At 49.7% G+C, this 26,014-nt stretch overlaps 1 long non-coding RNA gene across 2 annotated transcripts in view; it reads right to left on the bottom strand.

Annotated features, from left to right (window-relative positions):
- Nucleotides 1-25,814, bottom strand: part of LOC123612253 (uncharacterized) — a 60,778-nt gene extending 34,964 nt beyond the window's left edge. For both annotated transcript variants that reach the window (XR_006719456.2, XR_006719457.2), the window contains exon 1: nt 25,561-25,814. This is a non-coding gene — a long non-coding RNA (uncharacterized LOC123612253). The remainder of the gene's footprint in view (nt 1-25,560) is intronic.
- Nucleotides 25,815-26,014: the final 200 nt, after the last annotated feature.

Raw genomic sequence — 26,014 nt, 5'->3', positions numbered from 1 at the left:
GATACAATGTATCCTTGTAGCCTCTTTATTTTATACATAGTAGTTTGCACCACTTAATCCCCTCCCCCTTCCCTCTCCCCACTGGTCACCACCAGCTTGTTCTCTGCATCTGTGAGTCTGCTTCTGTTTTGTTACATTCACTATTTTGTTGCGTTTTTTAGATTCCACATATAAGTGATATCATATGATATTTGTCTTTCTCTGTCTGACTTATTTCTCTTAGTATGATCATCTCTAGGTCCATCCATGTTGCTGCAAATGGCATGATTTCATTCTTTTTCATGGCCGTGTAACATTCCATTATACAAATATATCACAACTTCTGTATCCAGTCCTCTGTCGGTGGACATTTAGGCTGCTTCCATGTTGGCTACTGTAAATAGTGCTGCTGTGAACACTGGGGTGCATGTATACTTTCAAATTAATGTCTTCGCTGTCTTTGGCTGTATACCCAGGAGTGGGACTGCTGGGTCAGGTGCTAGCTCCATGGCAAATTATAACAATAAATAGTTACTATTTAATGAAATCTATCAAGTAGTTCACAGGCATTCACTCCTTGCATGCCCTGGACAACCTTACGTAGTAGGAGGCACAGAGAGGTTAAGTGACTTTCCCAAGGTCACTCAGCCAGGGAGTGAACCAACTTTCCCCACCACCTGCGGTTCACAATTTTGGAAACATGCCTGATTCTTCTTTCTATAGCTCTTCTTATGTTCCCATGCTTAAGCAGACTGAAGGAATGATTGTCCAGCCTCCAACTTCTACAAACTGTCCCAACCACCTATCACTGCAGACAGAAGCACAGAAACACCTCTCCAGGAAAACCAAAGGGCATCTGTTGCAGCTTCATTCCCCACCTCTTTGCAAAAAAAAAAAAAAAAGGTCATTACAAAACCACCTTCTCCCACTGGAGCCAGGGGTCCGTTCTTTAGGTCTTTCCTATGTCAGAACCCCCATCATTTGACAGTTCTGATCACCACCTGTCTCCTAAAACTCTTGTCTCCTTTGACTTCCGTGGATCTCTGGGTCCTGAAATGCTTTCTGGCATTCTGACGCCTTCTGTTTCCCTCACCCCTCCCTCTTCCTCGACCTGTCCATCAATTTCGTTTTTCATTTTACGGATTTCATGTTTCCATTAAATGTGTCTTGCTCTATACACCGGTCCCGGGAGACCGTCATGCAATGCTTTTAAGAGATGCTCAATTTATCAGTTGCTTTTAAATCCAATGTTGCAGGGGCTGCCCGGGAGCGCTCTCTGCCCAGATGTTCGTAAGCATCTGAAACCCAGCACAATTTAAAGCCGAAATGTTCTCCGCACGCTTCCCTCCCCAAGAAGCTCCCCGCACACTCTCTCTCCGTACACCTTGCCACGCATCCAATTTCCGAGTGAGAACAAACTGTTCCCACACATTTGAGAGGAGACGGATGGTTCTGTCACCATGGCAACAAGTAGCCCCCCTGTATTCCTCCCCAAAACGGGTTTCAACTCTGCTTGATTCATCCGTGAACATGCTTGGTAGCTAACCAACCGGGGCTGACCCTCACATCGGAAGACCAGCCAATCAAGAATAAACTTAATTGAACGCTCCTGCCTCCAGGTGCCCAACCCAACCCCGACGGTCTCGCCAAACGACCAGCTCCCTAGAGATGCCATCTATCTGCTCTGCCGCCTGCGAATCCGCCGTGTTAAAAGATCACCGCTCTGCCATGTTCTGCTCGGCCAGCTCGCTCCCAGCAAGCACATCTCCCCGATACCGTAACGGGCATCCTGCCTCCCAGTTCAGACGTTGAGTGTTGGACCCGCCGTGGTTGACATACGTCTTCTGTCTCCTTCAGCATCATCTGGCCAAGTCCCGTGCGACCCGCCTTCAAGCCATCCGTCCCCTGCAAAACTCCCTCCTTCGGGTCACACTGCAGCATCCGTGATTGGGACAGCGGGAGTGTTGGAACAGGACACAAATCCCAGGCCCCATGGGATGTGCCTTCTTGAGGTCTGGGAAGACCAGGAGCCCTCCAACGGCAAGTTCTGCCTCACTCTGCTCCCACGGAGAAGGTCCCCCGGGGAAATGGCCCTCCTATCACAGCGGGGAGCAGGCACGGGGGTCTCACTCACACATCCGCACTGTTCTGCTGCCTTCCCCACTATCCATCTCCTGAACCCATCCATCTTCCCAAATTTGGACTCGGTCCGTTCAACACTCACTCCCCAGCCCCGTCTCCAGCCCCTAGAAACACCATTCTAACTTTCTGTCTCTCTGAATTTGATGATTCCAGATATCTTGTACAAGTGGAATCACACACTATTTGCCTTTTTATGACTTTCTCATTTCACCGAGCATCATATCCTCAAGGCCCATCCACGCTGTCGCCTGGGTCAGAGCTTCACCCCTTTTCCTGGCTGAGTAATATTCCACCGTGTGGATGCAACCCATTCTATTTATCCATCCATCCATCCATCCATGCACACTTGGGCCGCTTCTACCTCTTGGCTGCTGTGAGCAACGCTGCTGTGAACGTGGGTGTGCAAATAAACTCTTGGAGACCCCGCTTCGAATTCCTTCCATCTCACTCTTCTCCCCTGTTCTCATCAGTGTAGGATGATCCACCCAGGCTGTTTAACAATCACAAGTCACGGCGAACTCGCCTACATCTAACTTGCCTGCAGTGCCATCTAATCGGCAAATAGAGTATGTCGACCAAGGAAGTGAGACCAACAAGCGACATGGTACCGAAGGCTGATGACAAACGTATTCATTGCACGGTTCCTCCGAGTACTAGGAGTGCTGCCAGGTCTGGCCCTGCCTGGTGTGTTCATTATGTCAGCTCCTCCTCCGGCTTCCCCTGACGGGTTTCCCCATCAGTAAAAAAAAAAAAAATGCAGGGGAACCTGACCACAAACACCAGGGCCAGGGACTCTCGTCTCTGTGCAGCTAAGGGGGCCTCCCGTGCAGCCCCGTGTCCTCGGGGGACGGTGCATTTAATCCAGAGACATCTTCATGCGGAAACTTGTCAACCATAAGAGAATCCCGCGAGGCCCCTTCTGGGCTCGGGGGTGACAAGACTGGTTCTAATGAAAGAAATGTCATCTGTACTAAAGGAAATTCTAATGACTGGGCCTTGCCCTGGGGCTTCGCCTGGTTCCCCAATTACAAAGGGTTTTTGCGTGTTGCCTGAGCCGTTCCCTCCCGCTCTTTTGTTCAGAACATCTTCCTTGAACACTGCACCGGGCACCTGGTGGAAGCAAGTTGTCTGGGCTTTGCGATCAACCTGCATTTCTCCATGGTGTGGGGGTGAGTTCCTTCCCCGAGGGACATTTGGCAATGCCTGGAGACATTTATCACAACTCAGAGGAGGGGTGAGATGATCCCAGCGTGTGGTGGGTGGAGACCAGGGACGCTGCTCCACACCCCACAGTGCACAGGGCGCCCCCATCGGAAAGTCCGCCAGCCCCCAAAGTCCACACTGCTGAGCCGGAGAAACCCGCTTCATGAAACGGTTCCCTTTAAAACTGAACAGGAGGCTTTGGGGGAGAGAACCCCCAGCCTCTTCCTTCTCTGAGCTCCTCCTAAACCCCGAAGTTAGCTCTGAGATTCTTAACTTTGGATTTGAGTATGAGTAACTCTTCATGGCATATTTCTGCTCTAAGACGCAAATGTTTCTATCACCCAACGGACTAGACCCTGTCATCCTTAGCTGGGAGGTAGACAAAGGAAAGAATTTCTAAGGACAAAATCTGGGAGAATGACGGTCTTTCCAAGTGCCCGTGAAGACATTCGCCCACGTGGACCAATGCTGAGCCGTAAAGCAGAACACAGTTTACGTAGAACTGAAGTTTTGCAATGCATGGGTGCTGATCACAGTGAAGAGTCACAGAAAGTTATGTAAAATCCTGGAATATTGGCTAAAAATATATACATATAATAGCCCATGAGTCAAAGGGCAGTGACAAGGGAAATCGGAAAAGATTCTGAATCGGATGAAAATGCAGATGCAACAGGACGCAACGAGGGGGATTCAGCTGAAGCCGTGTTTAAAGCAGGGCACGCAGGGTTGGATGTTTATGATAAGAAAGAAGAAAGGATTAGAATCCGTAATTTGCGCTCTCACCTTAAGAAATGAACACAAAGCGTCTTAAACCCAGAGCAAGTTAGAAGCCAGGAAATAAGACGGAGCATCGTCAATGTAACTGAAATCAGAAAAGCAAGAGACACTGGTTCCTGGACGTGTCAATAAAATCAACAAGCCTCTGTAGGCAAATCAATGCAGTACATAAGAGAGAGAATAAATAACCACATTTATCGGACGAAGGAGGCTGGATGGGCACCTCTGAGGCCCTGCTGATTATATCAAGAGGTTAATAAGGAAACGCTATAAACAAATTCCCGCCCACCAGCTTGAGCACCGAGGTCCACACGTCCAAATTCCTCGAAAGACACAAACTGCCACAGTTCACTCAGGAAGGAATGAACACCTGTCCCATGGCTGCTCGAGTCAGGAAATGTATTGCTAAACACCTCAGATCAAAAAGACCTCTAAAGCCAGGTGGCTTCACCAAATATTTAAAAAGGGGGAAAAAAGTGTTCGGTACAAACACTTCCAGAAAACAAAAGTGGAGGAAACACTTCTCCATGGATTATGTTAGGGAAAAACGTGCCAATAGTTTTCTTTGGCAGCAACATCTTGGTCTGTTTTTGAGATTTTTTAATCAGAGTGATTCTGGCTTCCTTGGATGTCAAAAAATCAACACCATCAGTGTAAAGGGAATAATTTCCATGGCGAGGAGTAGAAACAGGCAGGGATGGGAAACTGGTTCAACAAGTGAAATTAATCAACGTAGCTTACCATGACAACAGAAGAAAAAATAAATAAAATGTATCTATGATCTCGGAAGATGAAGAAAAGACATTTGGCAAAGGTCAACACTCATTTATGTTTTTAAAAAAATACTCTTCTCAAACTAGGAATAGAGACAAGATCTTTAACCTTACACCGAGCGTTTACCAAAGCCGAACGCTATTATGTTTCGTGGTGAAAGATTGCTTCTCTTGTGGGACCAGGGGAGGCCAGGGACACCCCACACACAGTCTTAGGATAACTGGATGTCCAACAGTGCAATGAGAAAAGACAAAGAAAGAAAAGTGCATACTGATTGGTAAGGAAGAAACCATACTTAATTTTTTAAAAAAATTGTCTACATAGAAAATCTATGAATGCCTAGGAAAAGAAGCTGTTAAAACAAGTCATGTAAGTGTAGCAAGAAGACGCCATGAAACGAGCCATTTATAAAAGTCCACAGTGTTTTGTTACAGGGGACCGATGAACACTTAGACACTGAAACTTTAAAAAATACCACTTAAGATAAAGAAGATGTGACCACACACACACGCGCGCGCGCGCGCACACACACACACACACACACACACACACACGAATACTACTCAGCCATAAAAAAGAATGGAATCATGCCATTTGCAGCCACATGGATGGACCTGGAGGTGGTCATTCAAAGTGCAGTTAAGTCACACAGAGAAAGACCAATAATATCACATGACACCCCTTACATGCGGAATCTAAACAAAAAATGATACAAACAAACTTATTTACAAAACAGAAACAGAATCACAATCACAGAAAGAAACTTACGGTTACCAAAGTGGAGGTGGCCTAGGAATAAACTGGCAGTTTGGGATTAATAGATACACACACCTACTGTATGTAAAATAGATGAACAGCAAGGTCCTGCTGGGAACTGTATTCAATATCTTGTAATAAACTATAATGGAAAAGAATCCCCCATATATATATATTTATATATATATATATATATTATATATATTTATATATTTTATATATCTTTTATATTTAATATATATTTATATATTTTTATATTTGTATATTTTATATATATTTATGTATATTATATATTTCTTATATATTGTATATATTTATATATATTTATATTTTTATATATTTTTATATATTTTTGTATTTTGTATATATATTTTGTATATATTTTTATATATTATATTTTATATATATTTATATATTACGTATTTTTATATATATTGTATATATTTATATTTTTATATATTTTTATATTTTGTATATATATTTTGTGTATATTATATATTTTATATATTTTTATATATATTTTGTATATTTTTATATTTTTTATATATTTCATATTTTTATATATTTTTAATTTTGATATATATTATATATATTTTATGTACTTTTATATATTTTGTATATGTTTTTATATATTTTTGTATTTTTATATATATTATATATTTTATTTTTATATATATAATATATAAATATATTATATATTATTTATATATAATATATAAGTATATATTTTATATATTTCATACATATTATATATTTTTATGTTATATATAATATATATTATATATTTTAATATATATTATATATATATATTTATATATATAAAACCAAATCACTTTGCTGTACACCTGAAACTAACACGATATTGTAAACCAACCCTACTTTAATGAATTAAATGAACAAAAACACTATTTCTAGTAGCATAATTAACATGAAAATTGAATTAAACCTAAAATAGTATGTGCAAATGATATTTGTTAAAAACCAGAAAACACTGATTAAAACAAAACAAAAAAGAAGTATAAATCTTCAGAAAGATCTACCAGGTTGCTGAATCAGAAAGACCAATACTGTTCAGAAGTCAATTCTCGCCCCCCCCCGCAACCCCAAATAATCTATAAATTCAGCACAAACTCAAAGTCCTAGCAGACACTAATGCAACACTGTGAACCAACTATGCTTCAGTTTTTTAAAAATGTATTTTTGTAGAAATAGGTAAGTGGACTGTAAAATTAACATGGACACGCAAAAGGTTTGGAAGAGCCAGGACACTTGCATAAAACAAGAATTGTGCAGGCGGATTCCCACTACCCGATTTCAAGACTTATCATAAAAGCTACAGGAGTCAAATCAGCTCAGGACCAGCTTCAGGGTGGACATGAGCCAACGGGAGAGAAGGCACCCTCTTAAAAATAAAAAAAAAAAAAAACACAACCATACTGCAGGGTAAACTGATTTTCAACAAAAGATGCCAACGTAACGCAACTGGAGAAGGCACGTTCTTTCTAACACGCGGTGTTGAAACACTGGGACACCGCCATGCAAAACAGGGAACGTCCGTGCACCCCTCCCATCCTAAGGAGACGAACTTGAAGTGAGTTCTAGACCCGTGGGTGAGCCCTCAATATATAAAAATCTATACAGGGAAAAACAGGAGAAAGTCGTTGCAACACAGCGTTCGGCGAAGACGTATTGGATAAGACACAGGAAACATGGTCCATCAGAGGAAAAAAAATGATGATAATTTGGACTTTATTCAAATTTAAAAATCTCTGACACTTTGAGAAACAGAGTCACAGATGACAGAGAACAAGCTAGTGGTGACCAGTGGGGAGACAGGAGGGGGACAGGCAGGATTAGGGGAGGGGGGTAAGAGGAACAAACTACTATGTGTAAATAAATAAGCTACAAGGGCACATTGCACGGTGCCGGGAAGGCCCGGCCGCAGCTCCCCGCACAGGGGCCCGTTTCTGGGTCTTGCAGAAGGAGTCTCGATGCCCCGCCGGGCTGGGCGCGTTACGTAGCCCCGGGTGCATCTTGGGGTCTGTCCCCCACCCTACGTGCCATGACCCTCCCCCGGAAAAGGCTCACTTGTCCATCTTTGTGCGACACCCAGCGTCTCAGCTGTGCCCCCAGCAAACAGAAGCCAAGCACCCACCCAGACAACCGTCCCCCTCAGGGGAACCTGGCCAGACCGCAGACCTGCCCTCATGTGGCCATGGGGGACACCTCCCTGATGAGCTCTTGGGAGCCCTCCACCCCAAAACCCTCTGGACTCAGGCGCCCCTCCCCACAATTCCACCACGATGGAATGAACGCCGTAGGAAGGCACTGCCATCTCATGGAATTAGCTTCTTAAACACACGTCCCCCAGGGAGAGGTCCCCCCTTCACGCTGTCATTAAGGGTCTGAACCTTAGTGAAGGCTGGTGCCATTGGAGCCGTCTCTCCTGCCGGGCGACCGGAAATCAAAGCATGTGATAAACCATCTGTGCGAGGGAGGGGCGCATCTTCTGCGGACACCCCAGTGGGTCCCCAGAGGGCAGGTCACAGAGGAAGTGGTCATGAATGCAAGAGTTGATGAGTGTCCCAAATATATGGGGAGGAGAAGGGTGTGCAGGGCCAACTCTGGGGAATGCACAGCTGTGCCCAGAATCTGACAAATGAGGTGGACCGCCTGTCCCCGCTACATCCCGAACAGTGGGTTAGAAATGCAGCAAGCTGGTCAGCGATGCCGCACCACGTACAGTGTGTAATCCCCACGCCCACTAGGATGCTGTAGTCCAAAAGATGGAAAGTAGCAAGTTGACCAGGGTCTGGAGAGAACTGGGACTTGTGCACAACCACTAGTGTGAATGGAAAAGGGTGTGACGACGTGCAAACTGCTTGGCCCGTCCTCGACTACCTAATTTTGAAAGCTGGCAGTTTTACTCCAGGATGTATGTATACGCCCCAAAGAAGAAAAAAATTAGGGTTTTAACAAAGATATGTAAGCAAACATTCACAGCAGCCAATATGCACAACTGTCAAAAGGTTGAGGCAACACAAATGTCCATCAAGTGATGGATGGATGAGCACAATGGGGTCTGTCTACATGGGTGGGGAATATTACTCAGCCAGGAAAAGGAGTGGGTGGGCCCTGAACACAGGATGCTCTGTGAGAGAAGGCAGACACGGAAGGACACACAGGGTGCAATTCCACTTGTTTATTTTTTAAATGGAGGTTCTGGGAGTTGAACCCAGGACCTCGTGCATGCTAAGTAACTTTCAAGTTATATGCAACTTGAAAACAAAGTTGCACTTTGTGCGCAACTTTAAAAAAAAAAAAGCTGGGTGCAATCATTCTATCATGCTTCATTTATTGCATTTTTTTTTTGACAAATTGAAGGTTTGGGGCAGCCCTGCATCCAGGAGGTGTATCTGTGCCATTTTCCCAACAGCACCCGCTCACTTTGGGCTTCTGGGTCCCATGTCAGCAATTCTCCCAGTACCTCAAACTATTTCATGGTGACTGTGTCTGTTACGATGCTCTGTGATCAGGCATCTTGGACGTTACTCCTATGACTCGCTGAAGGCTCAGAGGACGGTTAGCAATTTTGAGCCATGAAGTATTTTTTTACTTAAAGCAGGTGCATTGGTTTTGGGGGATTTTTTTTTTTTTTCAGTCTAGAGTAAACAGAACTTTGATAGTGTCACTGCATGTGACACTCGGTTGCTGTGGTCTGGAACGGGACGCATCATGACAGTATTTGAAGCATCCAGGCCGACCTTTCCCATCAAAGAGCTAAGACTGGCTTCCACTGCAAGTAAAATGAAATAAGGGGGGGAAAATGAAAGAAACCAATATATGTACGTATATGCATAACTGGGACATTGTGCTGCGCACCAGAGAAAGACACATTGTAACTGACTGTCCGTCAATTAAAAAAGAAAAAGAAGAAATAAGGACATTAAGTCAGACTGACGTCTCCCCACCCCCAGTCCTCGCAGGCGCTCATGACGCACAGACTGTGGGTCGAGACTTATTCCTGGGCGATAGTTTGGGGAAAAGGAATGAGATGGACTGACTTTTTTTTTTTTTTTCTTTCTGCAAACACCAAGGAAGAATGAAGGTCTCCGGGATTTCAGTGACTGAGCCGCCCGGTGGGCTGTCTTCGTTCAGACGCGGATGAAGCTGACAGTCCCTGCGCTCTGAGGGCGAGGACAGAGCGCTTATCTGGGGAAGACACGTGTTTCCCAGATTCACCACGTCTGCTTTCTTTTTATCAGCCCTCCTTCACTTTTCTCCTTGCGCTGTCAGTAACCAAACGTGGTGCAGAAAACAGAAACACCTTTGTTTAAAAAAAAAAACAAACAAAAACCCTGTGCAATGAAGGTCCCGAAAACCCGTTCTGCATCTCCCCTCTTGCAGATCAGTAAGTCACGGCGAGCAGTTCTGACGGCGCGCACGGCTGCTTTGCACACCCGCCCGCGACCTCGCGCGCGCGCACGTGGACTCGTAAGCCGATGCGCCTTAGGTCAAAGGCACCTGGAAGCCTCGGGAAGCACCGGCTCAGGGAACGGGTCCTCCGGAGCCGTAACGCCCGCGCTGGCACAGCCTTGCGGGAGCTTTGCATGGGTGCAGCTGCCCGGCAGGCGGGGGTGGCTGTCCCCGCCTCCCCCCCCCCCCCCCGTGGGACAGGGCCAGGCGCGCGCCTCCCCGCAGGGTCCGGCCGCCGGGCCGGGCCCCCCCGCTGCTCGGGCAAGTGCGGCAGGCCTGCGGCTGGCGGGAGCCGTGCTCCCGTGTCCGGCGACGCCAGGGTCCCGGCCGCAGCCCCTCCTGGCGTCCACCCGGCTCTGAGTCCCCCGGGGGCCCCTCTGACCACGCGCGCGCCAGCGCAGGGCCACACGCACAGACAGCGCCTCCCTCTCTCGGAAACGCCTCTGCTGCTTCCCCAACGTCACGAGCGTTTACATGGTGACCTTCTACTGTTCAGTCTTAATTAACGGTCGGTCTCTCCGGGGGTGGCATTTGACTCCCATCCGGTGACAACGCCAGGCCAGGGCCGGCACTGGGATGGGACGCTTCTGTGTCCCGTCACCTGCAACACGATGGCGTTTTGCGATGCAGAGACACCGCCTCCTGGAAGAACTCCAGGAATTTCCAGCGCCTCCCTCTGCCTCCTGATACGAGCCAGAAAGGGCGCCTCTGGGCGGTCACAGAGAGGACTCCGTCTGGGGACAGTTCCACCACCCGTGGAAGCACGGACTCACTGGGGAACCGAGAGCCTCACTACATATAAATTAATACGCAAAGTCTATGCGGGTCTTCCCCTGAACGCACTTCCGCCCCTGTGAGGTTCTGACCCACCGCCACATCGGACGACTCGGATGGAAGGTCCCCGTGGGAGGGAGCGGGGACCCTACCCTGCCGCATTTCCCCATCACAGCTGCGTGTACGGGGCCGCTCCCTCCCAGCAGGGACGGGGTGTCAGGGGCCCAGGATTTCTCGGCCCCACAGAACAGTACTTAGCGACCATGGCTCACGCTCTGTAGGCAAATTTGCCCAGCCTGGGGGACGTCTGGCCACCCAGCTTTCGATGGTGGACACACAGGTTCGCGCCAACATCGCATCAGTGTCCTACGGCTTCCGTGACGAGGGGACGTAGGACGCTCATGGCCTCACCGCTCTGGAGACCAGAAGTCTGATATTAAAGTGCCAGCCGGGTGGCGGGGCGGCGGGTAGAGCTGAGGGGCAGAGCGCATGCTTAACACGCAGGGCGTCCTGGGGTCAATCCCCAGTGCCTCCATTAAAAAAAAAAAACAAAAAACTAATAATAAATGCATAGACCTACTGATCCACCGCCCCCTAAAAGAATTAAAGTGTCAGCCGGGTCCAGGTCATGGTGGCCCCAGGCAACCCTCGGAGATCCTTAACTTGTAGACACATCTCCCCAGTTTCTCCGTCCATCGTCAGCCCCATTCTCCTTCTCTGGGTTTATGTCTGTGTCCAAATTCTCCCCTTTTATATGGATGCCAGTCGGATTACACTGGCCCCTCACCCACTCTAGTGGGACCTCCTCTTAAATGAACTCCGTCTGCAACGACCCTGTTTCCAAATGAAGCCACATTCTGAGGTCTGGAGGCTTAGCACGTGCACATATCCTTTATGGGGTGACATAAAATTCAACCCAGAACACACTCCAAACCGTGCACCGTCTAGTGGTGGGGTCTGCCGGGGCCAACCCACCTTGCACACCAGGGAGGGCCGGTTTGGAGGACGTCCCCGGGAGCTTTCTGTCCAGGATGGGGAGTATTCTGCAGAACAGGGCTCAGAAGAGCGTGTACAAGAACGGCCTGCAGTAAAGAAATGGCTTTGCCCAAGGGAAGCCCTGGCCTTGCCCCCACCTCGTGGAAGGTCCCCTCGGGGCCCTGGGGACGGCCCAGACCTTGGCTCACTCCAGAGCGTAGCTCACACGCGCTACAGAGCGATGCACGGTGGGCGCCGCGGGGCACGGGGTCTCACCTGCACCTCTGGCGGGACGGGAGGGCGAGGTCAGCTCTGCGGGTGGACCACCGTTTCTACGTAACCAATCGCAAAAAGCCTGGACCCCGAGGCTCGGGTGAGCCTCCCTGGTGGACGGCACGCCCTGCATGTGGACACGGTTAACCACTCCAAGGCCACCAAAGCAGAGACGGGGCCGTTTACGGCTTCTGCCGGCAGGGCGAGCGTCCCTCCGGAGCCAGCACGCACGGGGAGGCGAACTCCAGGATCCAGACTCGGACACAGCCTCATGGTCTCACGACGCAAGCTTCGATCTGAAAGAAGGATGTGTCCCCCCAATTTTAGGAGCCCGTCTGTGGATGACGGCGTGTCCCGTTCACTTCTGCGCCTTTTGGCCACTTATCAAGGCTTTAAATTGATTGTAAAGATGGGGAGGGGGGAGGGAAATTGTATCCTTTAGAAAATATTGACCTCATTCTGCAAAGGCAAATTACATTTCTCCATCAAAGAGAGACAAAAGAACAATAAATAAATAAGTAAAAATAAAAGAACCCTTGGTGAAGCAAGGTGCCCGATCGTCTGTGTAGATCCGACCCCGCCTCACAGCCGCCACCCCGCCTGCATCATGATCCCTTCCGTCCGCGCGGAAGGCCTCCCCGGCGCACCGTGGAATTGTTTCCATAAATCACACAGGCACCTTTACAGGGTTCGAAATTGAATTGCCAACCACGGCTTTCTTCATTATGCTAACCGGCTCCCCGGCTTCGCAGGCTGGAAGTGCGTCCGTGAACGCTGGCGGGTTTCCAGCGGACGCCCGCCGCTCGACAGGGTGATGGAAACGCCCTTGAGACGGGCAGGAGGTTAAACGCGTTCACATGCAGAGATGTGCTGAGCGTCCCGGGGCCTCCAGCGCAGCCAGCGTTTCCGTCCAAGGTGGCCTTTTAAATGGCTCCCCGCGTAATTAAAGATCCAGCATGAACGGCCAGATTATCATGGTCATTATTAACAAATTTTTAAAAAATTATCTTTTTTTAATTGAAGTACCATCACTCACAATGTGTCCATTTCCGGTGCACAGCATCATGTCCCAGTCATGCATATCCATACATATATTCATTCTTATTTTTTTTCATTCAAGTTTATTTCAAGATATTGAACCTAGTTCCCTGTGCTGCACAGAAGAAATTTTTTTCAAATCAATTTTTATATATGGTGGCTAAAATTTGCAAATCTCAAACTTCCCACCCCCTTTGCCCGGCAACCATGAGATTGTTCACTACGTGTGCGAGTCTTCAACAACTGTTTCTGAGCGAACAAGGGATCATTATGTAAACCGGACGGGCTTGTATGTTGCCATCCATACTCACCAAACGGCAACCTCTTCTGCCCCCAAGCACTCACAGCACCAAGGAGCAGGCAAAGACATCGAGACGTGATCGGCCACAGCTCTTGGCCTTACCGAGTCTGAGTACAGTCCTCAGTATTCGGAAAGATCGAGCCATTCCTGAAACCCCATACGTGTCTGAACATAGAAGCTACACACTTCTGTGGTCTGCTGACTCTCCTCCCACGCTTCCCTCTGCGGCCAACAGGTTCCACACGAGGGGCACTGCGAGCTGGCCCTGAGGTGAGCTGAGGCCGCGGGACCCAAGGCCACGATCCGAGCATGTCTGTAGCATGCAGTAAATGATGGCTGTACGCATGTATCAATTATATAAGATTTACAACAAAGGAAATAGAAGTATGCACATGCTAGAGATATTCTGTGAGCCTAGTGAACAAAGAAGCTCACACTGCGCGTGTGCTGGCAGAGCACAGATGAAAGGCAGGGCAGGTGCGTCGTGGGCGCGCACCTCCTTGTGGCAATGGAATAAAGTGTTGTCAACCCCGTGGTGTCTCCGGCTGAAGTCTGTCCGGCGGTATGGCAACCCCTTGAGTGTTTTTTCGTTTGGGCCGCTCCCCTCCTAGAACCCCACGTCAGCCCCCCTCGGCTGACAGGCACCAAGCCCTCTTTTCCCTTCCAAGCAAGCCTCGAAGGCTCACCTGCTCTCTCTGCAGAGCCTCCAGGCGGCCACCGATCTCCGCCCTTAAAATCATGGCATTCACAGCTCGCCTCCGATGGCTCCTGAATTAGTCCCCTCGGGCGGCCGTAACGAATGGCCATAAATGACGGAGGCTCCAAATAACAGAGATTCCGTCTCTGTCCATGCTGGAGGCCAGAATTTCTGAAATCCAGGGAGCCCAAAGCGGGGGGGTTCTCTCGGGGGCCCCCGGGGAGAACCTATTGCATGGTTCTCTGCCAACTTTGGGGGGGCCAGCAGACATCCTTGGTGATTCTCAGCTTCCAGAAGCACCACCTCCGTCTGGGCCTTCACTGGCACAGCCCAAGGAGGAGGGGACACACCAATTCAAGCCACACTCCCGGCTGTGGTTTCCGGGGTTGGGTTCCCTGGCCTGTGAGATGCCCCACGCCCCGTCCACCTGGGAAATCCTCCGCGTCTACGTTCTCCAGATGGACCGGCGCCGCCGGGCGGCATCCAGGAATGAATGTCTGTATCTGTGCTCTTCTCCCGGAGAGGAACGTGTCCCCAGCTGGGTAACTTACACCCTGTGTGGCTTTTGCAACATTCCCCGTGTTGCAAAACGTTCCCTGATGCAAACAGAATTAGCATCAGAAGTCTCCCTCCACATTTTCCTTTTTCCGTTTTCGTTTCGTTCTTCCTGGAGACACATCCTGACCGGAAAGGAGATTTTCTGGATCACTGAGTAAGACCGCCTTGTCTCCAGTCGGCAAAGCCTGGTGGAATCTCCTTGGCCGCCCTGACAAATGGGAACATGCTGTTCTTAGCTGCTCTTCTGACGCCGCCCGAATGCAAAGAGCCTCTTTGATTTTGCGACTTAAGAAAAAAATTTTTTCATGGGGAGAGGTCGTTGTTGGTTGATTTAATCAATTAGTTATTTATCTTTTGGGGCAGAGATGCTGGGGATTGAACCCCAGACCTCGTGCATGCTAGGCATGCGCTCTAACCCTGAGCTACACCCTCCCACCTTGATCTTCTGTTTTTTAAAGGAATTTTGTAAGTGAGGCAAGTAAGCATGGAGATGCTAGATTGCACGAAGCCACTCCAGGACTGCTGGGGATATTAGGCATTTTGAGGTCCTGGGTCAGGTGAGGACCAGGAAACGGAGGAAACACAAGGGACAATAAGAGAGTTGCCTTCTGGTGTAGGAGACCCAGGTGACTTGTGTCACCAGACGTCAAATCAATGCTTTCATCAAATCAGGCAAATTTGGCCCATTGGGCCACTGGTCAGTTCCCCTTTGCCTCAGCATTTGACCATCTTCTGGGCGGTCCTTGGTGACTTGAAAGGCACACAAATGTGGAGAGATGCTTACGTGGTTGAATCTGTCTCCTGCAATCGCGAAAGGCACCAGGAGGGTATGAGGAGAGAGCGACCACTAGAGAAATAAAGAATCTCTCATTCAATAAAAAACGTTTAAATACGTACATATTTTAAAAAAATTTTAATGCACATTTTATTTTTTACTATCTTTTTATTGAAGTCAGTTTACGATGCTGTGCCAATTTCTGGCGCACGGCACGGTGCTTCAGTCATACAGGAACACGCATGTATTCATTTTCATTTTTTTGTTTTCACCGTAAGTTATTGCAAGAGATTGAATATAGTTCCCTGTGCTGTACAGTATGAACTTGTGGTTTATCTGTTTTATATATGGTAGTTAATGTCTGCAAATCTCAATCTCCCAATTTATCCATTCCTACCCCCTGAGCCACATAAAAGCTACGACTCAGCCATAAAAAAAAGTCAAATAATGCCATTTGCAGCCACATGGATGGACCTAGGGATGGTCATACTGAGTGAAGTAACTCAGACAAAGAAAGAACAAATATCACATGATAGCACTTATAGGTGGAATCTAAAAAAAAATGATACAAATGATCTAATTTACAAAACAGACACAGACTCACAGACATGGAAAACAAACCTATGGTTACCAAAGAGGGAAAAGGGGACGGATGAATTGGGAGTTCCAGGTTAGCAGATACACACGACTACATATAAAATAGAAAAACAACGAGGTCCTACTGCAGAGCACAGGGAACGATATTCAATATATTTTAATAACCTGTAATGGAAAAGAAGATGAAGAGGAGTACGTATCTATATGTATAACTGAATCACTCTGCTGTACACCAGAAATGAACACAACATTGTAAAGCAACTGTAATTTTTTTTTTTTTAAAGGCAGACCTCTCAAGTTAATGAATTTAGTGCTTTTCTATGTGTGGGAAGATCCAAGAGTCTGGGCTCATTGAAATCAATCCTCTGATGTGAACCTTAACTCTCTAGGACCAGGGTCCTGTTTTTCTGCATCCTGAGTCCCCACACGGGGCACCATCCGGGCGGCTGCAGTGGCTGATGGCTTAATGGCTGAAGTGGCAGGGGGCAATTTTTTTGTTTGTTTACTGAAGTGGCAGGTGACAATTTTTTGTCCACAGTCCTGCAGGCACGGCTGATGAAATCACTGGCCTTTGGGGATTGAAGTCAGCCTCCAAGCCCTCTCCCCTCCCGGGAGGTCAGGGGGCTGGGCTGAAAGTCCCAACTCTCTATGCAGGCTTGGTCTCCATGGCAACCAGCTCCAGCCCGAGGTCACCTGGGAGCCACGGGTCAGCGCACAAAAGACGTTATCACTTTGGAGAGTCGAAGGGCTGGGGGAGCTGCGTGCCGGGAAACAGGGGCAGAGACTAGACACAGATTTCTTATTACGTCAGTGGAGTAGGGAGTGGGGTCGCCCCTGTGGGCAGCTGGGGCCTCACCAGTCCCTCTGGGGGCTTCTGGAACACGCCCAGAATCTTCCTCCTGCAGGAGAAGGAAGCAGCGCCCTTCCGTCTCACGCTGCTGCCCCTCGGGGGCGTTAAGGCAATGCTATCAGGCCCCAGACTCTCGGTTCAGCACACACGCCCCTCAGCCAGGGCGTAAACCGGTCAGGGGGACGCGGTGCCCACCGCCCCACTGGGAACTGTGAGCAGACGGCGTCTCAGGAAGCCTTAGGGACTCGGGCAGGGCCATGGCTGCCCCTGGTACATCGTCCTGTGCAAATCCAAACCCTCTGGAAGAAATGCCACTCTGATGGCCAAGGGAAAAGGTCAGCAGAGTTAAAGGAAGAGTGCCATCAAGGAGAAGGATCAGGCCGACGGTCAGCAGAGGAGGAGGGTTGGATGACGGTTGTCAAGGGTCCCCATGTCCAGTGATGAGAGGAATTAGTGGGGACGAAACACGATACAGACGGTTAACCCTGCTGTACATTATACGTGAAAGCCGTTAAGTCGGTAAATCCTAAGAGTTCTCATCACAAGGAAAAGAATCTTTTTCCTTATTTCTTTACTGTTGTGTTTATACGGCAGGATGGGTGGTCCCTAAACTTATCCTGGTCACCATTCCATGACGGGGCCAGTCATTCTGCCGTGCACCTGACTCCCTTACAGTGCCGACCGTCCATCGTAACTCAGGACAACGGGAACAAAAATAATTATTATTTGAATCTTTCAAAAAGAGCCCACACTGTGCTTGCTTAGGTGATTTTGCTTTGAGTATATTCTTTTGGGAAAATTCCCAGTGTCTACATTTCCATCCAATAAACGCTGAGGGACAGCAAATAAAAGACTCTCTGGCGGTTACTGTAGTTTGGTATCTGTCCTTTGCCAAACTAAAATAAGTGCCAGCTATAACGGGGGGAAATCAAAGCGTGCCTGTCAATGTCAGGACACCACGGACGGCGTAGTTGCCTCTGAGAGATGAAATCTCATGTGAAAAACAGCGAGGGACTCCGGGTAAAATAGAGAAGATTGTGTGGAACGCACAGGGCTGTAACCGCGCGGAGGCAGAGGCTGGAGGGGAAGGTTCTCGGGGGGACAGGACCACACGGGCGAGACTCACATCCGTCCAGCTGGCTCTCTGAGCGCAGCCCTCCCCACGCTGCGCCGATGGGTAAGGGGTCAGATTCCAGAGCATCCCCGTGGGTGGAAATTGAGGAAGTAAACGGGACAGAAAGGACAGTGGAACAGCAGCATTTGCAGAAAAAAACCCTTGCGCCGTGGCTGACTCCCCACTGCACCTGAGGGATGGGGGTAGGATGTGGGGACACAGCTCCAAAGACCCCAGGGGACCGGGTAGGTGGAGGTCTGCAAGACAGAACTGGGTATTTCTGGAGCTGCCCACGTCTGGGAACGAGTTTGGAGTTCTTTTCCCGCCTACTGGGGTGTCAGGACCAACATCGGAGAGCTTCCCGGAGCAGGACCACACCTGAGGGGTAAGGACCACGACCCGGGGCTATGGAGGGTGTCCCAGGACGAAGGGATAATCAGAAACCCATCTACCCTGGAGAAGCCCAAGCCAGGCGTCCTCAAGGTCAGCGTGATGCCGCCTCTGCTGCTCGACATAAAGCCAAATACTCCTCAGAAGAAGGAGATGGAGGAGAAAGTCTACAGCACGCTGTCCAGTTTCACGTGCTTGTGTCATCTCTGCCGACCTGTCCGCCTACCTGTCTACCTGCTTGTCTACCTACCTATCTACCCACTTACCTACCTGTCTACCAACATACCTACCTACCAGCCTACCTACCTATCTACTGACCTACCTGTCTACCTACCTACCTACCTGTCTACCTATCTGTTGACCTGTCTACCTACCTGTCTACCTATTTATCTACCTGTCTACCTACTTATCTACCTGTCTACTAATGTACCTATCTACCAACCTACCTACCTATCTACCCATCTACTTACCTGTCTACCAACCTACCTACCTCTCTACCAACCTATCTACTGACCTATCTACCTACCTGTCTACCTACTTACCTGTCTACCAATGTACCTATCTACCAACCTACCTGTCTACCTATCTATTGACCTGTCTACCTACTTACCTATCTACCTACCTACCTGTCTACCTACTTACCTACCTGTCTACCAATCTACCTACCTACTTACCTGTCTACCAACCTACCTGTCTACCTATCTATTGACCTGTCTACCTACCTACCTACCTGTCTACCTGTCTATCTACCCACCTGTCTACCTACCTGTTTACTTTTCTATCCATCTACATTGATTCTCTCTCCCTGTCTCTCAAGGAGGTTTAGCTAAAAAGCTAAAATGAGACAACAGCTTGTACATTGCCCAGTAGCAACCGCAGAGCAGAGACCCAGGCACCACAGCGAGCACCCAGCACTGGTGTCGTCCGGGTCCTTTACGAACTATAGTCTCTGCCCTTTGGGATCAGGGGCAAAACTGCAGAGAGACAGATGCAAACGCAGTTCCAGGAAATCCAGAACATCGGAGACTCCAGGTCATAAGAGTGGACGTTGGAGGAAGTGATGGGAGTGGGGATTCCTAAAAGGAGGGGGAGGGGAGAATGAGGAGGGGGGGAGGGGGGGGAGGCAAAGGGGAGGACAGAGGAAGGGAAGGATGACAAAGAACGCACCGAGAAGGCAGAATGTTTCATGGAAACCCTCCCCCCACAAAAAAAATTAGGAGATGGTGCATAGAAAAAGATGTGCTCATTTTAGCTTTCAAGCCTCTGTCATTAATTCAACCAAGAAACAGAAAGCTGACCATATGATCCGGCAATCCCACTCCTGGGCATGTATATCTGGAAAAGGTGAAAACTCTAATTCAAAAAGATGCATGTAACCCAGTTCACGGCAGCACTATTTACAACAGCCAAGACATGGGAGCAACCTAAATGTTCAATGACAGACGACGGGATAAAGATGTGGTATATTTCTACAATGGACTACTACTCAGCCACGAAAAAGAATAAAATAATGCCATTTGCAGTAACATGGATGGACCTGGAGAATGTCATTCTAAGTGAAGTAAGTCAGAGAAGGACAAATATCATATGATGTCACTTATATGTGGAACCTAAAAAAGACAACAAATGAGTGAATATATCAAAACAGAAGCAGACTCACAGGTGCAGAGAACAAGCTAGTGGTGACCAGTGGGGGGAGGGAAGGGGGAGGGGTACGATAGAGGGAGGGGAGTCAGAGGTACAAACTACTATGTATAAAATAAATAGGCTACAAGGATACATTGTACAACACGGGGAATAAAGCCCATATTTTGCAATCACTCTAAGCAGAGTATGATCATTAAAAAAAAAAATGCCCATCTCAAACCCTCCGCTCACCCTCCTTGTCTGGTGCCAACCTGCTTCCACACGTGTGCATACTTATGGCTTTGGGGCAGCCGAGACCCACTGAGCTGGATGACGCAGGCAGGGACCTTCTGACATGCTGTGGGAAGGCTGGCCGTCCCCTCGCCCTTCCCCCAGGTCCCCAGACCCTGCAGCTGCTGCCCTGGTAGCAGCTCATATCTTACCCTTGCCCTGTTCATTCTTATATCCAAATAATCTCCCTTGTGCCCGGTACGATTCCAAACATCAACCCCCACACCACCCGCTCGGCCTTGCTCACTCACCGCTGGGTTATTTAGGTAAGGAAGGCCTCAGGCAACTCAGCCAGACTCCCGAGGTACCTAGGAGGGCACATTAGGGTCTCTGGAGAATCAGAACCAAGAGGATGTTTGGAGGGAGAGGGAGAGACAGACAGAGAGACTGATTTTAAGGAACTGATTGTCTCATGAGATTATGAAGCATGGCAAGTCCAAAATTTGCCGGGAAGCCCGGCAAACTGGAGACCCAGGAAAGAGGTGATGCTGTACTGTGAGCCTGAAGACAGTCGGCGGGTGGAATTCGTTCTTCCTTGGGGGACTTTAGGTGTCCCCCCCACGACCTTAGGGCCATCAACTGATTAGATGTGGCCCACCCACACCATGCCACGTCAGTTTGTTGTGTTTTTTCCTAGATTCCGCATATAAGTAGTAACAGAGTATTTGCCTTTCTCGGACTGACTTCTCTCGCGTGGTATAGTCCCCTCCAGGTCCAGGTTGGGTGGAGGGATCGGAGGAGACCACCCTGCCTCTCTCTGAGGACCTCCTGGTACCTACATCCCCCGTGGACCTCTTCATAATCTCTGAACTTTCAGCCAAAAGTCTTTCTGCCCCACTCTCAGCCACTTGTGTGGTTTCCGCAGCCATCTCTGAATTTCGCCATCTTCCACCATCTGGAGAGGCTGAGAGTTTTCACAATCATCCTACTCTGGTTCCTTTTGCGCTTTTTGTTTTCTGGGTTTTTCTTTTTCAGTTCTCCCTGCAGGTGTTCTCTGTCACCACAGGTTACTAAGTACCGAGAAGAAACAGGGCTGGCTGGCCTCACTGTGCTGGGAGGTCTGCTCCCCGGACACCCAGGTTCTCTGCTGACAAGCCCGAGTTCCTCACGCTCCACGGGAGACCATGTCACCCAGTTTATTGTGCGGACAAGGGTACTCTTCTGCCCTCTATGTACAGGAACGAACCTTTTTCTCTTCAAAGTCATTAGAAGCCAAAATCAATTTAAATGAGAATCGATGGATCTTGGCCATAGAGTCAAACCCAGGCAACCGTTCCCTGGAGTTTAAAAAAAACACGCCTCCGAACATCGCCTTGAGTCAAAGTGAACGCCCTCAGAATTAGATCTTCTTTCCCTGGGTTCCATGGAGCAAATGAGGTCTGGGTTCTGACCGAGAGACCCTTCTTTCAGGGAAATGACAGAAGAACGTATAAAATAGATATAAAATAGATAAACCACAAGGACCTAATGTGTAGCAGAACCAGCTTCTAGCTACTAATCGAGCTGTCACTCACGGATAACAACCCTCATCCACCCACAAGGAGCCAAAAGTAAAAACAAAATAAAATATTTATCCAATGAGTCATTATTGCAAAAAGTGCAACCCTCTGTCCGTGCGCCCCGAGGCCCCCAGAAACGGTCCATCACAGCAGAGGCCGGATACATCCTTCCACTCCAGCTTTTAGGATCGTAGACATTTTTAATCAAGACCTGCAGGTTTCAGATTTCCATAAAACATCTTCAGGTTTTATTTCAATACCTGGTGAGACCCACTGGATCAAGGAGGCCTTTTTGTCAAAAAAAAAAAAAAAAAAAAAAAAAAAGGGAATCTGGTGTTTAGAACCCGTGCACGGATGCTGTTTTAGTTCAGGACCCCAATGCGCTTTCAGACCCAGGTCTATTAACCAAGAGAATAAAAGTCCTTTTGGAAACCGGCACGGTCTCCAGTTTATGATACTCTTGATGCTCACTCATGAGCATAAATTCTTCCGGGACGAGAGCAGCCGCGGTGCCATAAAAAACAATATGCAAAGTGCGAGGCCCTCGGTGGCTTTATGGCCTCGTAAATCCTCCCCGGGGCTGCGGCCACAGCTGGTCCTCCCGCCCCCGCGGCTGTTCTCCCTGCATCACTGCTGCAGACCAGTGGGCTCTGTGTAGGGGCGTCTGGTTCTCTGAGGAGGGGAGCCCGTTTTGCTTCTATCACATCCGAATTAACCTGTGTCTGCTCCAGCCCCGCCCCCACCCCGGCCACGGGTATGATCACACATGCTGAAATATGAACACCGCACCCCGTAGGAAACAGCCAGCGGGCTACGTTCTGGATGAAATGCATAACTGCCCCTAAATCAGGCTTGTTGGCACCGACCTCCCTGGTGGCAGAGAGGGGACAGGCCCAGACAACAGGGCCGCGGGGCGGGGCTGGGGACTTTGAGAGGAGGCGGCCTCCCTGTAAAATAGATCAATCAAGGAGGCCGTCCTGTACAGCACAGGGAACTATATTCAAAACCTGGTAATAGTCTTCAATGAAAGAATCTGAGAAGGAATATATGTATGTGTATGTGTGACTGCAGCACTGTGCTGTGCACCAGATTGATGCAACATTGTAACTGACTAGACTTCGGTAAAAGAAAAATAAAAGGGGCAGCTGCCTCCGGTGAGCCCGAGGAACGTACGTAGACACAGAGACACACAGACGCAGGAATAAATGCAGACACAGCGGCATATAAATGCAGGCACACAGGTGCATGACCAAGACGCACGCACACAGACCAATGAACACAGACACACACTCAGATGCAGGAATAAACAGACACACTGAGACCTACAACTGCAGAGACTCACACAGAGGCAAGACCAGGACAGGGGCACATTAACACAAACACACAGAGACACACACGCAGACACACAGCTCCGGGACCGCCGCCGCCCGCACGCGCCTTCAGAACAAGTGGGAGGACTTCCTCCTTCGAAGGGGAAGAGAGCTCGATCAGAGGCCCGGACTCTCTGTGCACTTTGGGGGGGGACCTGTCGGTGAAAAAGCCTGGTAACATCTCCCCGTTGTGATTTCCTCCGACGGGAAGAAAGCAGATCCCTCCCTTTCCCGGTGTTCCAGGGAGCAGGGCTGCTCCGTGCACACAGTAGGCGCTTTGCCATGTCTGCTAAAAGCTAACCTCTGGGCTCCTCTGAGGCTTAGCAAAGTTCTACACACGCCCACGGTAGGAAGGGGGACACAGACCACCCACGAACTGCGGAAACACGGAGACCCTCCCCAGGGAGTCGTATAGCCAAGAAGACAAGCGAGGGGCCTGAGCGGCCACGCGGGTCCGTGAACTCCATCGGGTCCCGGAATTCTCAGGGACGCCGAGAATCTGCAGGACTCTCCCCCTCCCCGGTTCTCAATTCCTCAGACTCACACTTGGAACACACCAAGCAACTCGTGCTCACAAAACACTTCTTTTTTTTTTTTTTCTAGGATCCAAGTGTCCCCAGGCCTGAGCCAGCAGCTCCGTCCTGCACGCCCTGCGTTAACTCAGCCTCGGTCACGGGGACCACGTGGGTTTGGGGCACCCGCATCCGTGGGGCGATTCTCAAAGGCAGAGCCCCTGATCACTTTTAGCCGAAACAACTCTGATCTCAGCGTTTTGAGTGAGGGATGGGCCACTTAAAATGGGAGGCGGTCTCACCTGTGCTGGGAAAAAGGCATAAACAGTTGCTGCTCCTTCACAAGGAGCACCTGACGCTTTAGGGCGGAGAACGCCCGCGTGTATTCGCTCCCTCGCAGCCCGTGAACCGTGGAAATTCACCCAAATCAGATGCGTATCAGGTGCTGCCTGAGGGGGGGTGTTGTAGACGGAACTGTGCCCCCCCCCACCAAGGTGACAGGTTCGAGTCCCAGCCCTGGCACCTCAGAAGGGGACCTTATTTGGAAACAGGGTCTCTGCAGATGTGATGATGTGAAGGGTCTGAGAGGAGGTCCTCCTGGAGGAGGTGGCCCTGCATCCAGGGACAGTGACCTCAGAAGAGACCGAAGAGGAGAGACGCAGACACAGAGGAGACGCCACGTGGAGACGGAGGCAGAGACGGGAGGGAGGCGGCCACCAGCCCAGGGATGGACGCCTGGAGCCCCCAGAAGCTGGAAGAGGCAGGAGAGACCCTCCCCTGGAGCCTCGGGAGGGAGTGCCGCCCTGGGACACCTTGACCTCAGATGTCTGGCCTCCAGGACAGGGGAGGGTGGATGCCTGCGGCTTTAACCCACCTGATTTGTGGTCATTAATGACAACCACCCCCAGGAAACCAATTTGCGGTGCAAAGAAAGCAAATCACGGGTATCATTCTAACTCACATGAGCATCCAAAAGCACGAAATTAAATTTCAGAGACGCACACTGTCGTGAAAAAGAGGCGAACGGTTCATGGCATTTATTTAGAGATGCTATGAGGGGTCTGCCCTGGAAAATGAAACGGGTCTGTTCTTAGCCGGCCGGGCACATTGATTAGTCCCCAAATATTTTAATATTTTTCCTCTGCCAAAGCCAAGTAGTAAGAAACAATTTCCAAGGTCTGGAAGCACCAGGACACAGAGTCTAAACCCCGAGATGCACGCCGCGGGGCGTCATTTCCACCAGCCCCAGAACGGGCTCCTTCCCTCCGTGACCGCCCTTCACGCCGGCCGCGCCCCCTCGGCCGGCAGGACAGGTGAAGGGGTTTGTTTTTTCCCTCTAACAGCCATGGAAAAGCACGCAGGGCCTCAAGCAGGTACAGACACGCTCTAATTGGCGTTTTAGAGAGTTCTCTCCAACTACAGGGAGGAGACAGGCTTACAAGAAAAACAGCAAGAGCAGAGAGTCCAGCCAGGACGAGGGGTTTGCTCTGAAGGAGTAAGAGAAGCGCACTTGCTAAAGGAAACCCGTCTCCCTGCCCTCAGTCCCTCCGACCCCGAGTGGTGCGTCTTCCACACCCAGTTCTCGTCGGACACCAGCTGCGTGTCCTGCGACTCAGTTCGACTCTGATACGACCGACCCCGAGTTCGTGCAGACACCAGGGGCTAAGGGCTCAGGCCCCCAGGACGGCCCCCACTCAACACCAAGCACCAGGGGGGTCCCCAGGTCCCCCACACTTCTGTCCGGCTCGGTTGCAAACTGAGGGTTCCCACGACCCCCTCCCCACAGAACTTTGGGAACACCTGGCTCTCTTACCGTTTATGCTGAAGACGGGGGTGATTCTCCGGATGACGAGGTCCAGGAGGGTCCCGAGTGCTGGGGCTTCAGTCTCTGTGGACTTTGGGGGGCAGCTGCCTCCCAACCTGCGGGCGTGCTCCCCACCCCGGAAGCTCTCACAGTCCTTGTATTTTGGCTTTCTTATGGAGGTGCCATCAGGCAGGACTGGTTAAACCCTCGGCCGCTCAGCCCGCAGCCCCTCTCCCCTCCGCGGAGGCTGGGGGCGTGGCTAAGAAGGTCAGCCCTCTGGTCACGTGCTTGGTTCCTCTGGCTGCCAGCCCCACCCCCAAGAGCCACTGCATTAGCATAAACTCAGGTGTGGATGAGCTTGTTAGGAATAACAAGGAAGGAAGGGAGGGAGGGGGAAGAAGGGACGGTCATTTCCAAGGAAGACACTTGGAGCAACAGCTTTGGAACAGAGCTTCTGGGGTCA

This window comes from Camelus bactrianus, chromosome X (genome assembly GCF_048773025.1).
Source record: "Camelus bactrianus isolate YW-2024 breed Bactrian camel chromosome X, ASM4877302v1, whole genome shotgun sequence".
NCBI classification, from domain to species: domain Eukaryota; kingdom Metazoa; phylum Chordata; class Mammalia; order Artiodactyla; family Camelidae; genus Camelus; species Camelus bactrianus.
The sequence above is the reverse complement of the archived record's forward strand: the minus strand, read 5'-3'. Positions and strand labels throughout refer to the sequence as shown.